Source organism: Aethalodelphis obliquidens, unplaced genomic scaffold (genome assembly GCF_003676395.1).
Source record: "Aethalodelphis obliquidens isolate GAN/ISIS:26980383/991018 unplaced genomic scaffold, ASM367639v1 scaffold13, whole genome shotgun sequence".
Taxonomy (NCBI): domain Eukaryota; kingdom Metazoa; phylum Chordata; class Mammalia; order Artiodactyla; family Delphinidae; genus Aethalodelphis; species Aethalodelphis obliquidens.
The window spans coordinates 32,846,793-32,860,375 of NW_020837957.1; the positions used below are offsets into that span (position 1 = coordinate 32,846,793).

The following is a 13,583-nucleotide window of genomic DNA, read 5'->3' on the forward strand; positions in this document are numbered from 1 at the left end:
CCTTTCTTAGAAAATTCATATTCTGAATGAAAACTTCCATGCCCACAGAGAAAACCATATATACATGCAGAAAACCAGCAACATAATATAGCCAGTGTCACCAATTATCTGAGCTCTCAAGACTCCACAGAAACGGGACCTATTTCTTTGGTCAACTTCTCATTCTTCCATTCTCCAGAACAACTATGAAAAACTTTCATCTTTCCTCCTCACTGCCAAGCCATTTCTGTTCCATTCCTTTACCCTCAGCATGATAACCTTCCTTTTTATTTTTGTGACAAAAGCCTTTAGTTGGTGCTCCCTAACAGAGCTGTCACCAATTCTCTAAACCTGCTTGTAATGATCACTGTTTTTCTTCTGCCCCTTATCATAACTGTATTTCTGGTCCTCTTCCTATCAAAGGTGAATCCCCACAAATGTAAATGGATTCCATCTCCTTCTACTGTCTCTAAAGTCACATGCTTTCAATTTTCACCTCTTCTCCTTTCATCTCCTAGAACCTCCTTATTAGCATCTAATTATTTTTAGTCACTCCAATGTAATAACATTCTTCTCTGAATCCTACATCTCCTTCCTCCTATGAACAGCCAAAAAGTAGAAAGAAGTTTGTTGTCTATACTGACCATCCCCATTTTCTTCCTGTCTGCTTATTTATTCATTCATTCCACAGTCTATTCCGGTCTACTTTCTGCTCCTACTTCTCCATGGATACACTCATGTTACTAAGTATGTCCACGCCATTCACTCCAGAGAATACGTTTTCAGATCTCCTCTTACTTAGTCTTTCAGAAGCATTCAATAAAGTTGTCTACTCTCTCCCTGTTAAAGCACCCTCTTTCTTTCAACTTTAAAAATAGTATATTTTCCCCTTGCTTTTTTGGTCATTCCCCAGTCTCCTTTGTTTTCATTTGTGTTTTCCCATTCCTTTCCTAAATAATTGTTAATACTGGAGTTCTTCAAGATTCTACTGTGGTCTTTTGTCTCATTCTACACTCATTTCCATGGCTTCAATTATATCTCCATACTTATCATCTTTATGTCCTGCATTCTCAGATCTCCACACTACAACCCATCTCTGTCCTTATCTTTGGGCATGTATGTCAAATATAATTATTAATTCCTTCGTTGTTCATTCAACAGATACATAGTGAACATTTGTCATGCCCCAGGAACAATTCTAAATGGTAGGGATGTACATTGAACAAACACACAAAACTTCCTGCCTTCACACAGCTTTATTCTACTGAGGGAGTTACATTAAATATAAACAAGTAATATAGACAGTATATTAGATAGCTGTGAATTCTCAGGAGAAACATAAATTAGGAAAGATGAATAAGAAACGTTGATGATGTAACTTGGGTTATGTTTAGATAACAGCCAAGGAAGGTGTCTCTAAGAAGGTAAGATTTCAGTTCTTCAGAGAGAACTGAAGACTGAGAGGAAGCAAAAGGCATAGAGAATGGCAAACTCCTGTGTTCTGTGAAACTTTTTATGGTTTGCCTCCTCCCTCTCTAATCAAATTTTCAGTCATGTATATTGACTTTTCACTGCCTAACATTTTTTTAAAATTTCTCATGCCTTTCTTAATTGTTTACTACTTTGCAATAAATGTTAAACATGATTTATTTTATTATTTGAATAGTAGTGTCTTATCTTCATGCAAACAGATCCTCTTTTAATTTATTTTAGAAGTAAGCAGGATACAAATAATAAAATAAGTCAAAGTAAAATATATCAGTATGTGAGTTGAGCTTTTACTTTGTAAAGAAAGGGCACTATGCTTAATAGAAAAAGAGATGCAAAGAAGCCGGATTGTAGTGGGTAGAGGTATGACTGAAAGGTAGAGACATGGAGTCACACTGTTTAGATTACTTATTCCAAAAGGTTGGCAGTGAAACGCCTTCCAGATAAATTTGTAGTTAGATACAGCACAATTCTGACAGTTGGCTCTTAGTGAATTCTTTCAGGTTTTTAAAACTATTTAATTATGAACATAAGCCTTAATTAAGACAAATCTTTCCTCTGCCTAAATAAGAAACTGCTTAAATGTCAGAGGGCAAGACTAAAAGTTTCTGTCTAAACTCATTTTACAGTCTCCACATTTACATACAACGTGCCATGCTACCAGGAACCACTAAGCACATTCTCACACAGGTTCAGGGCCATCCATGCTCCAGTAAGAACTTTGAACTTGAAGAAACATACAAGAAACCACTGAGTCAGAAGCAATTTCTACTACTCAAAGTACCATTTGTTGCCCTTTGGGTGTCCCAGATACATTCCTCAGATATTTCTGTTACCAAGACTCCCAGCTTAATCTTTGCAAGACTCACTATGTGAGATCCTGAATTTAGGGACCTTATTCTCTTTAGTGCAGACGTCAGAGCCGTCTTACTTATCCTTCATGCCTTGACTGATCTTTCTGAAATCTAGAACTTTTACCATTAAAAAATATATGTTTTACATGTCTACAAATCTATATAATGAACATATTTATCCCTCTCAGGCTATAGTCCAAGGTATGGCCCTGAAATGGCTTCAGGTTTTTTCTTCAAAAATTCTATAGGATCCTATATCAGTTTTTCTTTTTTTTTTTTTTCCTTATGGTTGTTGTTGTTTGATTTACCCCACCAGTAACATTTTTTTTCTCAAACGAAACTGAACTGGCTTATCAAGATATAGTAAAGTAAAAAGACATCTGCAAAAAACTTGATACAGGCAAAAGCAGTGTTTAAATGATTCAAAGTTTTGTTCTTACATGTCTTCAACATACTAGTTTATTATTCTTTTCAAATAAACACATTATTTTCTCAAACCGAAGGTATGAAATTATTACAATAAAAGCAAATTAAATATATTAAATGCTGTATAATTATCTCATTTATATGGCTAAGGTTATTAGCTTATATACAATGTCTTTAAAATATCTATTTGCAGTTATGTTTCAAACTGCAGATTTGACACACCAGCCAGGAGGAATGCTACAATTCCTGCTGTGCTAAACTTACTGAAACAAATAGAAAAAACACTTTATTTTGTTTTGTTACTGTTTTACTATTTTGTAATTGGACTACCCTACAGGAAATACTCTTCTTTATATCACTGAGTTAGTATAATAATCTTGTTTCATGCTCTTCCTTTATATACAACATAAGGATTTCTGAATTATTATTTTATATGAGGGATAAAAATAGTGACAAAAAAAATTTAAAGATATTAATCAAAAGGTGTGTTAGAACTACTTGTAATGGCAAATGCTCCTAATAATATGATTGAATGTATTTTTTGACAATGGAAATATGGGCACACATACTTATATCCAAGTATCTATAAAATGCGACTACACAGAGAGATAAGAAGCATTATGAAAAAAAATATGTCTTCTCCAAATGTTTTAAATGAGCAACACCATATATCTTACTATTCAAAGATTACAAAGTTGTTGTTTTTTTCCTTTCAATTATTAACTAAAATAAGGCTAAAAAGCAAAGTCTCCTTGTATACAAAGTAGTCTTGAAATTTATATCTGGAGACTATCATTTAGGGTTATATTCAGTGATGCTTATATATTATGTGTTCCATGATTAATTTTGTCAAAATAAATAACTTTTATGAAAGTGCTAATATCTTCATAGAAGAATTAAAAACGATCTTTAGAAAATGCTTGATAAGTCCACTCCATCTCTCCCTGGATTCCACATGCTAAGACCACTTTTAAAGAGAATTTTGTCACTGAAGTAAAAAATTCATTGAAAAGGTTTTTAAGCTGGAGTAGCTTTATGAACAGTTGTGCTAACAGCAATAAAATGTTATTTCTAGTGAATAATGAAAAGTCTTATCACATTCCATTTAGAGAAAAAACAAACTTGTTAATAGGCTAAATGGTTTTTTTAACCATAATTCTCATTTAATGCAGACATCTTTGGGGGGGGGAAGGGGTGCATATAATGGTGTATAACATCTAATTTGGAGCTCTATATAAATACCACCTGTTTCTTAAGTACTATCAGCACTTACTGAGGATCAGATTATAAGGATACCAAAAAACTTTATTTTATATAAAAGCACACATAGAATTTCTTCAGGAACAGGCACTTGTGAATATAATAGTAACGAAAAATAAAAAGGAACTAAATATAATTTTGCAAATTACATCCTACGGTATCATGTCCTAAAGCTCTGTCCCAAAACTCACTATTTCAGAGGATTTTAACATGTTACAAAAATTCATTAAGAAAAATAAATAAATGCATTTATTTCATAAAACCTTAATTAGACACATCCTACAATGTGTCTTTGACATTATCTATCCCTACAGAATCTCATTGATATTTCTCTTCCTAGACCAAAGTCTATGGCATTTGATTGTGTTCACCCAGGTGTAGCATACTCAGTGATACAGAACTCTCTCCTGAATAAAGAAGAGGGAATTAAAGAAATTAGAAGATAACAGGTTGCATATTCTAGTTGTAAAAACAGTCACTTTAGGAAAAGTAAGTGCTTAAGTGGTCATATAAAAAGCCCTATTAAAACCAATTAAGCGGGCTTCCCTGGTGGCGCAGTGGTTGAGAGTCCACCTGCCAATGCAGGGGACGCGGGTTCGTGGCCCGGTCCAGGAGGATCCCACATGCGGCGGAGCGGCTGGGCCCGTAAGCCATGGCCGATGGGCCTACGCTTCCGGAGCCTGTGCTCCGCGGCGGGAGGGACCGCAACGGTGAGAGGCCCGCGTACCGCAAAAAACAAACAATTAAGCTTTGTCTCTTAGGATTTGTAAACCTACACTTTTGAGCACTGAACTGAGTTGACAAGACCAATTAATAACTAATTTTTATCAAAGTAGTGAAATACTTCATTTATATTTGGGATAACCTGCATGTATATTATTTTGGTTTTGAAAAAATAAACACTAACTTGACACTTGCTAAAATATTCTGTTAAAACAAGCAATGACCTGGGGCTCTATTTCCATTCATTAAATGAAATATAAATTAAAAATGTTTTGAAAAATGAGGCTCATAGACGTTAAGAAGCTTACTAAAAATTACAGTCAGTCCAAGGGACAGAGCCAAAATTAAAACTCTGGAAGGATAGAAGACTGACCAATTGAAAGGTAAAGCAAATTAATTTTGGTTTAAGGAAGCTGAGTTTTGCATGACAAACATGCAAATGTCAAATAAGCATTTAGAGCTTTGGGTCTGGGGTTCAAGAAAGTGATGTGGCAGATAATACAGATTTAAGAGACAATAACTAACACACAGACTATGAATAAAGGCAAAATAAGGAGGTGCGATCACTAAAGGCATGAATGCAAAGTGAGAACAGGACCCAAGAGGAAAAATATTTTAGAGAGAATAGGAAAAAAAAAGTGGATTAAATATTCTGCTTGAGGGAAGGAGACACAAGAGGGCTATGGGGATATATGTATACATATAGCTGATTCACTTTGTTATACAGCAGAAACTAACACAACATTGTAAAGCTATTATACTCCAATAAAGATGTTAAAAAAGATATACATATAAGATATATGTATATACATATATATGTGTATATATACATGTGTATATATACACAATGGAATATTACTCAGCCATAAAAAAGAATGAAATAATGCCATTTATAGCAACATGGATGGACCTAGAGATTATCATACTAAGTGAAGTAAGTCAGACAGAGAAAGACAAATATCATATGATATCCCTTATATGTGGAATTTTAAAAAAAGGATACAAGTGAATTTATCTACAAAACAGAAACAGTCTCACAGACTTCAGAAACAAACTTATGCTTACCAAAGGGGAAAGGTGGGGGTGGGGAAGGGATAAATTAGAAATTTGGAGTTGACATGTACACACTACAAAATATAAACTAGATAATCAACAAGGACCTACTGTATGTCCTACTGTATGTCCTGTATGTATTATTAGGATATTATTTAGGATAAGGATATTCTGTAATATCCTAAATGGGAAAAGAATCTGAAAAAGAATAGATAATATGTATATGTATAACTGAATCACTTTGCTGTACGCCTGAAACTAACATAACATTGTAAATCAACTGTACGCCAATATAAAAGAAAATGTTTTTAATTAAAAGAAAAAATATTCTGCTTGAAATGAATAAAACAAACAAAAGAAAAACAAGATTTGTTTTTCTCTAAAGTTATAATGACATGTAATTGCTTATATTCAACCAGTACATAAATTTAATAACCAACACAATGTGTTAAGGTAGACAGAGAGGGACTTCAACTTCTATACAGAATGTAGTAGGTCACAGTAGGTCAATCGATGCTCTAATTGCCAAAAACTAGAAAAAGCTGAATAAACCACAAACATTTTCAGAGGCATCAGAGATCTGAAAAAGCAAGGAAAATTACACAAACTGAAGTTCTTGAGAAGGGAGAATGTTCTCAAGATAAGTTGAGGAGAAATTACCAAAACTTTTAGTGATCATTGGCACAAGGGAAGGGGTGCTGTAAGTGGAACATTAAGAGGACAAACACGTCTGTCTCCCTGCTGCATATATATGCAGAATTCTAGTGCTGTGTGGGAGGCTTATAGAGACTAAAGTTCTAAAAGGCAAACAAAAAAAAAAAGGGAAGAGGGAATGGGGCATGAAATAAAAACTGTTAGAAACAAAAGAAGAAAACTGACAAATCTCAAATCATACTTGAAGAGTTTAACAACCCTCTCTCAGAAAAAAATAAATATTTAAATAAATAAAAATCAGTAAGGATACTGAAGATCTAGATAACACTATCAACTGTCTCTAAGTGACATTTATAGGACACTACACCCAACAATTGCAGAATAAACCTTCTTGTCAAGTCAACATGAAATATTCACTAGGCATAAACCATATGCTGAGATAGAAATCAACTTTGAAAATATTAAAATCGTAGAGATTTTATTTTCTGGCCATAATCTTTTACAATTGATAAATCAACATTGACACGTCTTGATCACCCAAAGTCCATAATGTACTTTAGGGTCACTAAAATGTTCAGATCTTTTGCCCATTTTTTAATCAGGTTGCTTGTTTTATTATCATTGAGTTTTAAGAGTTCATTGTATATTTTGAGTAAAAGTCCTTTATCAAATATGTATTTTGAAAATATTTTCCCAGTATGTGACTTGTCTTCTTATTCTGTTAGCAGTGTCTTTGCAGAGAAAATTTTTAATTTTAATGAGGTCCAGATTATCAACCTTTCTTTCACAGATCATGCCTTGGTATTGGATTTAAAAGTTATCAGTGACTCAAGATCATCTATGTTTTCTCCTATGTTCTGGGAATTTTCTAGTTTTGCATTCTACATTTAAGTCTATGATCCACTTTGAGTTAATTTTTGTGAAGGCTGTAAGGTCTGTGTTTATATTCATTTTTATGCACGTGGACGTCCAGTTGTTCCAGCCCCATTTATTGAAAAGACTATCTGGTATCCATCATATATTGCCTTTGATCCTTGGTCAAAGATGAGTTGACTATATTTGTATGGGTCTGTTTCTGGGCTACCTATTCTGTTCCATTTATCTGTCTGCTCTATAGCCAATACTACACCACAATATTGTAGCTAGAATGTCTTAAAATTGGGTAGTGTAAATTCTCTGACTTTGTTCTTCTCCTTCAATATTGTACTGGCTATTCTGGATCTTTTACCTCTCTGCATAAACTTTAGAAACAGTTTGTCAATATCCACAAAATAACTTGCTAGGATTTTGACTAGGATTGTATTGAAGCTAAAGATCAACGTGGGAAGAACTGATATCTTAAGAAAACTGAGACTTCCTATCAAGAAACATGGAATCTCTCCATTTATTTAGTTTTTCTTTGATTTTGTCCATTGGAGTTTCATAGTTTTCTTCATATAGATCTTACATATATTTTGCTAGATTTATACCTAAGTATTTCATTTTGGGGGTTGCTAATGTAAATCATAATGTGTTTTGAATTTCACATTCCAATTGCTCATTGTTGGTATGAGAAAAACAATTGATTTTTGTTTATTAACCATGTATCTTGCAACCTTGATATAATGCTTATTATATACCAGGAGGGTTTTTTGTCAATATTCCGGGAGGGTTTTTTGTCAATATTTTTCAGATTTTCCACATAGACAATCATGTCATCTGTGAACAAATAGAGTTTTATTTCTACCTTCTCAATTTGTATACCTTTTATTTCTTTTTCTCGTTTTATGCATTAGTTAGGACTTCCAATATGGTATTAAAAAGGAGTGTTAAGAGTGGACATTCTTGCTTTGTTCTGAATCTTGTCAGATAGATCTTTTTATTTGGGTCTTTTTTTCTTTTTTGTTATTTAAAATAATGATGTATGCATCCATGATCTTTTTATTTATTAAAAAAATTTTTTTTATTGAAGTATAGTTGAGTTACTATATCATGTAAGTTTCCAGTGTACAGCATAGCAATTCAGTTATATATATATAAATCGTTTTTAGATTCTTTTCCCTTATAGGTTATTACAAAATATTGACTATATTGATAGTTTCCTGTGCTATACAGTAGGTCCTTGTTGGTTATCTATTTTATACATAGGTCTGTGTATATGTTAATTCCAGATTCCTAATTTATCCCTCCCACCACCTCCCTTTCCCCTTTGGTATCCATAAGTTTGTTTTCTATGTCTGTGAGTCTCTTTCTGTTTTGAAAATAAGTTCATTTGTGTCTTTTTTTTCCTTTTAGATTCCACATATAAGCGATATCATATGATATTTGTCTTTCCCCGTCTGGCTTACTTCACTTAGGATGATAATCTCTAGGTCTATCCATGTTGCTGCAAATGGCATTATTACATTCTTTTATGGCTGAGTAATATTCAATTATATAAAGTCCAAATAATCTACCATGTTACATACTTATGAGGATATAAAATATAAAACTTAGTTAAGGAATTTATTCATATCCTAAATAGACTGTTTGGAAATTTGTGTAAATATACTTCTATGCAACATCATATATAAAATGTATTTATTGTTACATATAAGCAGATAAAAATAATAAATAATCAGAGGCATACAATAATTTAGCATGTTTAGATAATCTTAAGCTTGCTCATATATTTATAGATTGCAAATAGTATGTATTAGTATTGATACAGTCAAGATATCTTTCTGGAATAACTATATCATCTATAGAAATATATGTGACAAAAATATTTGTCATGACCCTTAAAAGCAGGTAAATATTTTGGTGGAAGTGCTGAAAAAACAATCAATTCTATAAAAATTTCAAGTGAGCAGAATAATCCTGAAGAAATATGAATTGCAAGACAAGTCTTGTATTACTACCAAATAAAAATAGACTTTCATTTTAATGGAATGACCGAACCTAAGCAATGATTCTCAGGCTTCAATTAATGGTTCTAACTGGCTCAAACTTGCTACCCAATGCTTTTTAATTATTTAATATATTTTACTCATATGCAATCATTTAACTATAATTATATGTCAAAACTAGTAATTTATTTCTTTACAAAGAAAAAATTTCTTAACCTTGTTTCACTATTAAAAAGAAAAAATCTGATTCCTCAAACAGCTTTTTCATCCAAACTGTTTAAATTTCAACACAGTTCTTAGCCCTGGGTGAGAAATGTCTCAAGCAATATTCCCTTACAGAATATGAAATTATAAGCAACATCTAAGGGGATGAAGGAAGAAATGAAATATGAAGGAAAAATATGACAATGACAAATATAATACCAGTAAGTAATTTAACCTTATTGTAAATCATTTTTCTTACCTATCTAAAAAAAAAAAAGAAAGATTGCTCTAAACTTTCCTCAAAGATAGAGGGAGATACTGGCAGGATAACTGGTTTGTAAACACAGCACAGATATCGACTAAAAGTATCACCTATGACGTCCAACGACAGATACCCATTTCCACTAAAACTTGATGGAAGTTGATGTTATGGAAGACTTCTAAATAAAATGACTATTATTATTTCTTCTATTTGCCAGCCAAAGTAATGGCCCTTAAAATGGGAGAGAACTATAGGGCTAAAAGTTAGGACATGTACTAAATTAACTAAATTTCTTAGGAGGTTTCTTAGAAGATATTAGGAAGGTTGAAATTTAAACATCAGGAGCATTTTTTTAAAGAGTACAGAGTATCCCATATGGCCTCTCATTGAATCCTAGAAAAAACTTCTTTGTGCACTAGAAGAAAAATATTTATTCATGATTAACTGATTTATTAAGTAAATATTGACTGATTAAATTTTAAAATAGAGGCAATTCCTCAGAGAGTCTCATGGGTACAAAACTTTATAAAGGAGTTAAATAGACAAAAAACACATCACAATGAATATTTACCAATAAATATAGCTATCATGTATGTACTTTAGTAGATGCCATGATTCTTCATCCATTTATAAAAATAATTGATAAAGTATAATATCACAACGTTGAATTTTCATAGGTACCTCATTGTGGTTAACTAGTGTCAAACCAAAGAGTAACATTATACTGTTTCATAATGTACATGGTTCTTCAACCACAAGCATAACAGATTAATGCTAACTGATTCAGTGGCATTGACATGGATACCTCAAGTTGCCTGCATACTGGTGACTTTACAATTGCAACTGACGATTTAATTCTTAATCATGTCTGTTCACTTGCATGAGTAATCTAGGAAATGTAACTTATTCAATTTCAAGGAACAGCCCAGAAACTAGGAGATATGACACCTCAGTAAATGTTCTAAGTCACACTTATTAATAACAGTGGAAGAGCTTCATAGTATTTTTACTATTAATCAGAGAAAATCACAAATTCATAATATATGTACCAAACAATTCCTTGAAATTTATTTTAATTGGTTTATGTCAAGTTTGCTCTTAACGAGGGGTCAGTGAACTATGACCCATGGGACAAATCCAGCTGGCTGCCAATTTCCATAAATAAAATTTCATTAGAACACAGCCACAACAATGCAGCCACACCCGTTGGATGACATATTGTCTATGTGGGTGCATTTGCACTATACCAGCACAACTGAATAGTTCCAATTAGAGACCATATGACCCAGAAAGCTGAAGATACTATCCAGACTTCTACATAAACTGCTTGCTTACTTCTGCTTTAGACTATCAAATTACCATGTTCTGTTTATTTAAGCAACAAATTCAGAAAAAGTAAATCTAACCAGTTAGCTATCTTCACCAATTGTCAGAATGGGACACATGTTTTCTTCCCAAAAAATAGAGTAAACACAAACACTCTCGATGGATAGAATTCAGTATACACCACAATAACCTGTAGAAATAATAGATAAGAAAGGGTAGAAATCTTCTTTTAAATGTAGTGTGCTGATATATGAGAAATGGTAAATAGAAAAACTAAACTTCTCTTCTAGAAGAGAAGACTATTACAGAAAAAAAATAGAATCAGCTATTGTGTTATATGTGGAATGAACCTAAATTAATTAGAATGAGCAATAACAAAATATACCAATGTACTTATAAACAATAATGAATTATCTATAAACCCATTCTATTATTCTTCTTAAATTGTAGAAAATGCCAAATATAATTACAAAATACATATTCAAAACATGTAAACCACTAATTTTCCACTTGTAAAAGCCTGATTCAAAAAGCAATTTACTTTATGGTTTACTTAAGCTTTGTAACTACATTAAAATATGATAGTATATACACAACAGCTTGTTAACAAGATTATCATAACATTAAAATCATAATGGGGCACTTCAATTATGGATACTTAAAATTAAAGCTAATCCTCACAGTACCAATTTTTATCTCCTAAATAATTTTAGCTATTAGCTGCTCATTCAAAGTCTGTATCTAAAATGATAAGCATTCTAGAGTAAGACAGCTCTGTACTTTTCTTTGGTAGCAAAACAAAAGCTGTATCCTTTCTCTGTAGTCTTTAACCCACAATCTTTTGCTACGAAGGGAAAAATGCAATTTTTTTTTTTACCTTAGTTAAGTACTATTTATTTATGTTGTTGCTAATGTTGTTGTTTTAAATAGTAACTTCTAATATAATAATACATATTTTCTGTTTTGGTTTTATCATTCTAAATGTATCAAGTTGTCATAAAGTAGCAGTTACAATATTAATTAGATTTTTTTCTGTAAATATTTCTTTTAAGAAAATATTGTCTAGTTACACAGTGGGCACCAGGTTGAAAGAACCAATGCTCAGATTAATGAATATGATAATGCATTTTATAAGTATATAACTGTATCAAGTCATGCCTGATTTACTTGTGCTGTTGTTTCCCAAAATTTATAATTAGCAAGTATGCAATCATTTCTCACACTCAAGTTCTAATTAAAGTTCAAAGTAGAGGGCTTCCCTGGTGGCACAGTGGTTGGGAGTCTGCCTGCCAATGCAGGAGACACGGGTTCGAGCCCTGGTCTGGGAAGATCCCACATGCCGCAGAACAACTAAGCCCGTGTGCCACAACTACTGAGCCTGCGCGTCTGGAGCCTGTGCTCCGCAACGGAAGAGGCCCCCGCTCACCGCAACTGGAGAAAGCCCTCACACAGAAACGAAGACCCAACACAGCCAAAAATAAATAAATAACTTAATTAAAAAAAAAAAAAAAGTTCAAAGTAGAGGAAAACAGTAAATTAACATAGCTCCTAATTCATATATGCCAATTGCTACCAAATCCATAAATAATCCACAAGTATTAGGTATATATTTGGTTTTATTAAACATTAGTGAAAATTAATATAGAACTTTTCTTCTACTTCCCATGAATGGTGAAAAAATTATCTTTGGCCCATTTAAAACTGAATGACAAATCTTGCTTTCACTCATCCCTGACATGAATGAAAGTAACATTCGTAAGTTATGCAGTAAACAGATAATACCAAATGTATGTGTGTGTGCATACACGTGTGCACATTTGCACACATATGTGTAAACTGTGTGTATACATATGTATTCGTAGTACACAAATTACATTAACTTAATTACACGGAATATATACTCAAATGCAATTAATTACATATATTTTTACATAATTAATCATTTTCCTAATGCTTAACCTACCTTTTCTAAGCTGCATTTCAATAGTGTTATTAAAGTAGTTCCATCACATCATTATCTAGAAAAAGTGATGGTGTGCTTTTGTCTTTGTATTTTATAAAATTTGACGATATTCAGCCTGGTTGCCCTCTTTCTATGTTAGGTGACAGAAACCATAGACACATGTGCTTATGTGCATAGTAGAGTGTGTGCCTCTCTCTAACAGAAGTGATAAAGACAAGATATTCTCCTCTGCATGGAAGAAAAGAGGATACTCTTGTAACCTGCTTACTGGGGGCGGAGGGTGGGGTGTGTCTTCCAGAGATTCCTGCTGATCCATTTAGCGAAAAAAAAAACTTGGAGAAGTATAATTATTATAGGATCAAGAAATATGATTGAAATAGAAAGCTTACACATTGCTTCTGCATCCAATTTCACAGGTCAAACTTTGCATGTAGTTAAAACACACACATACACACACATGGGCATTTATAATTACCTTTATTTTTGTAAACTTTGAAAACAAAAATATGTTACTAATATTGAAT

General features: G+C 32.6%; 1 protein-coding gene across 1 annotated transcript in view; it reads right to left on the reverse strand.

Annotated features, from left to right (window-relative positions):
- The window catches only part of DPYD (dihydropyrimidine dehydrogenase), an 811,158-nt gene that overhangs the window by 674,996 nt on the left and 122,579 nt on the right, over positions 1 to 13,583 (reverse strand). The window lies entirely within an intron of this gene.